The sequence below is a fragment of the Hylobates moloch genome, unplaced genomic scaffold, assembly GCF_009828535.3.
Source record: "Hylobates moloch isolate HMO894 unplaced genomic scaffold, HMol_V3 SCAFFOLD_8, whole genome shotgun sequence".
Taxonomy (NCBI): domain Eukaryota; kingdom Metazoa; phylum Chordata; class Mammalia; order Primates; family Hylobatidae; genus Hylobates; species Hylobates moloch.
Genome location: NW_026652283.1, coordinates 121,342,041 through 121,346,001, shown reverse-complemented (window position 1 = coordinate 121,346,001; position 3,961 = coordinate 121,342,041).

Genomic DNA, 3,961 nt, shown 5'->3' with positions numbered 1-3,961 from the left:
ATGTTGTTTTAATCCATTAAGTTTTGTGGTGTCTTTTCATACAGCCCGAGATGAACAGAGGGCAATTTTCACAGTATTGATGACAAATTGGACTTGTACTTTTTGTGTGTGTGTAAATCTCGGCTTCTCTAAAATATTGATGAAATAGGACAGAACTTTCTCAATTTATTCCCAAAGTGTCACAAAGAGCCCATTGTGGTGGGGGCATGGAATTGTGGACTCTTTGGAGTGACTGAGGAACCCTGTCTCACCCATTCTTAGTTTGAATTTTTCCTGTGGGGAGCTGGGGTAGTGGATCCAGGTGGAGTCTCAACCTCTCCCTTCAGTGACAGACTCAAAGGAGGGCGTGGAACTCCAGAGTTCGCTGAAACAATGGAGAGAGAAGTAGGGGTTTTCTCCCAGAGATCAGCTGTGAAGGCCAGGGGAAGATGACCACAGTTCACATGGCTGTCATCTGAGGAGAGATCCCAACTTATGATCAAGAGAAAAAAGTGGGAAAAAAAAAGGTAAAGACAAGGTAACTCATGCTTAGAGTCCTTGGATCAGGCATTTTATGAAGCCAGAATTCTTTCTTTTCTTTTCTTTTCTTTTTTTTTTTCTTTCTGAGGCAGAGTGTGGTTCTGTCACCCAGGCTGGAGTGCAGTGACGCGATCTCGGCTCACTGCAACTTCCACCTCCCAGGTTGAAGCAATTCTCCTGCTTCAGCCTCCTGAGTAGCTGAGATTACAGGCACACACCACCACACCCGGCTAATTTTTCTATTTTCAGTAGAGACAGTTTTCACCATGTTGCACTGTCTGGTCTTGAAGTCCTGACCTCCTGATCCACCCTCCTTGGCTTCCCAAAGTGTTTGCATTACAGGTGTGAGCCATCGCGCCTGGGCCAGAATTCTTTCTTAATTTTCAGGTGAGGCAGTCAAAATGTTAACTCAGCTTGTTGTGGTTTCTTACATCTGAATGCAAAACTCTGCTAATATGCCTGGAAAAAGTTACAACAAAGATTACCCAGATAAGAGAACCTGAGGCAAAATGGTGCAGTGCATAAGAACAGGAAATGAAAGCAGATGACAGGTGTCCTGGGTGCAGCCTGGGGAACAGACTCCTGGATGATTCCCATGCACAGCCCCAGGGGAGAACTGCCTTATTGATGCTGATCAGCAGGGAAGGAGCGAGGGCTATGTGAGAGGCTGGAGGACAATGAGTGTGTCAGGGACAGGAATTTCATAATTGATATTCAGAGATAGAGGAAATCCAGGTGGTGCAGGAGTTAGGGAGTAGCTATGGGGTGGAGGGCTGGAACGAGGTGGTGGTCCCTGTTATCTAAGAGGACACAGAATTGAGATGTTGGGAGGTTGACTTCTAGGAAATGTTAGAGTGAGCTCTTTCCCTTAGTTTCTTCATGAGTTATTTGTTTATTAGTGAAAATGGAAAAAATACAGATATTCATAAAATGGAATGAGTTCTTTTCAGACCTCTTTCCTTTTACTTGTAAGCCGAGTTTAGAAAATCAGAACAGTAACAGCAAAAGAAACCTATTTCATTTTTTGTACAAGTAAAAATTAACCAAGACCTTTTAAAAATGTGAAGGAAGCGCTTATTGAAGGCTGTTGAAATGGGAGTCAGAACGTTGCAATAGGGAGAGCCGTTGGCCTCAACTTTCCTGAAGCCAAAGCGGGAAGGTTAAGCGCTGGGTGAGCTAGCGGAAATGCACTGGAGGTTGGTAGTGGGAGTCTTGCAGTGTGATTGGGCCATCTGCCTTTGCTAGTTTGTGCTTATTGGAGTTAGGCTCATACCTGCCTGCAGAGACAGGGCTGCTGTCCCCTTGAGTAATTACATTTAAAGGGATGAAGCATCTGACTTATTCCTTATTTCCTTGTCCTGCCACATGAATGGCTCATTACAGGTAGAAAAGGTCTTGCCTGTCATTACTAATCCTGGAGTGTACGCACATCCCAGTAAACAGTGTTGTGCCTCATATGTGGCTGAGCAAGTTGCCATGGTTGTTTGGAGACCCTGACACCTCTCGCTGAATTCTCCATCCCTAGAGTTTGCAGCAGTCATCGCCCACCCTAGACTGCAGTAGCAGAAGCCACACGTGGTGCTCCCAGTGTGCCTTTATCCACACAGAGGAGCAGGGAGGCTCCGTCCTCATCTGCCCCTTTCCGTTGGCTTGGTGGATGCTTCTCAGCACATCAGCCTGAATTCTACTCCATCCTTCTCTCTGGCAACATCCATTCCTCTGAATTCAGTGGAGGTTGACCCTCATCCTGCATAGCTCTTGCCCTGATACCATTCTGTCCACCAAACATTTTACTCTACCTCTTCTTTTAATCATTCCATGTTTTAAACATATTGATGTACTTGAAGATTCACATGAAATCTTTTTGCCACCTTTAGCCGGAATGGCCTGCTTCTTCTAAGGTCCTAAAGCTTCATGACGCCAAATTGTACCCATGATGTTTTTTCATCTTTCAGCCTTGAATACTTTTATTTATTTTGTTTTTTAAAGGTGTGCTGTCATAGGGTCTAGAAAATGAAGTGCTCTACCTCTGTTGAATTTAGCTTTTTCCTATGGAATTTAGTAATAACGATTAATAAATAATTTTATTTTGTTATGTGCTATTAGATGTAGTTAGTTAATGTACTCAGAACTAATTTATTAACCCCCTACTTTATGTTGCAGTCATCCATGCACTCTGGTACAACAGTAAGCAAAACATGCAGCTTCCCTTCTAGAGTAAGGAGGCAAATGTTACATACAGTAAGTGAAGTGTACAGGGAGTGAGATGGTTGCAATTCTGTAGTTAGCAATGAGGAAAATCCGGAGAATGGAGGTCACCAGGGGGAACTTGTTGCAATTTAAAATTGAGAGATCAGAAAAGACCTCAGTGACCAAGTGAAGTTTTAGCTGAGACCTCAGATGCTTGGGAGAAAGTCAGGTGGACCTCTGGCAGATGCCCCAAGATGCAGCCATCTTGATCCAGTTCACAGTTCAGAATACTATGGAAAGTTAATTCAGGGACCACATGATTCCAAGTCTGTGGCAGTCACAGGAAGCCAAAGAAGGCTCCTGGGCTTCACAGCGTGATTGCCTATTTGTGTCCTTCACCATCTAAACAAGAAGAAGTCTGGGATCATTACCCACTCTGTCCTCCTGGGGTTCTGCGTGGGCTTCCCCATCCATCCAGTGTCTCAGTGGGTACCTGGGCCCCTTAGCTGCCTCAGCACCCTGCAGCAACAAGAAGGCTACCATGTTCCTGGTGAAATGCTTTCCCTCCCTCGTCCCTTATCCCCTTTGAAGCTGTATTTTCCAGGCAGAATCAGGTTCTCAGCAGCTTTAGGGCAACACAAGAGAGTGCGCGTTGCAAAGTGCAGTGGAGCATTTGTGTGTGTGCGTTTTCTGGGTGTGAAGACAACTTTATGAGTGTGAAATCCAGGTCTTAGTAGATGTGGCTGGAGGGTGCTCTTAATGATTACATGCCAGTGTGAGCTGCTGTGCTTTTCTGTTTCGTGCATCCTGCCTTTGCTAACTCTTAATGAAAGTTTTTCAGTGGATCTCATGTAACTGTGTGTCTTAAAAGGAAAATGTACAATCTGACATTGTTCAATGAAACTCCAATTCTTTAGCACAGAGGATGGTTTTTATTCCCAGAGAAGTAATGATTTTGTGACTGCATGAAATTTAAGCTGACACCGATTGTTTGCCCCGCACACGGGAGCTCTTTGAGAGTGGATCCAGAGAAAATGAGGCAGAGTGAAAATACAGAGCAGTGGATGGGGAAATCGGTAGTGTCATATGGTCCTTGTTTTCAATTTGGATCTGAAGCCCAAACTCCTGCTTGAAATTCCTAGAATCTGGAATTTTATATTGTTCAAAAATTTGATTTTGCTTTTTGGTACGTGTATCCCAAGTATGTTGACACAGACACATATCACACATTAAAGAGGTGTAAACACAGAAA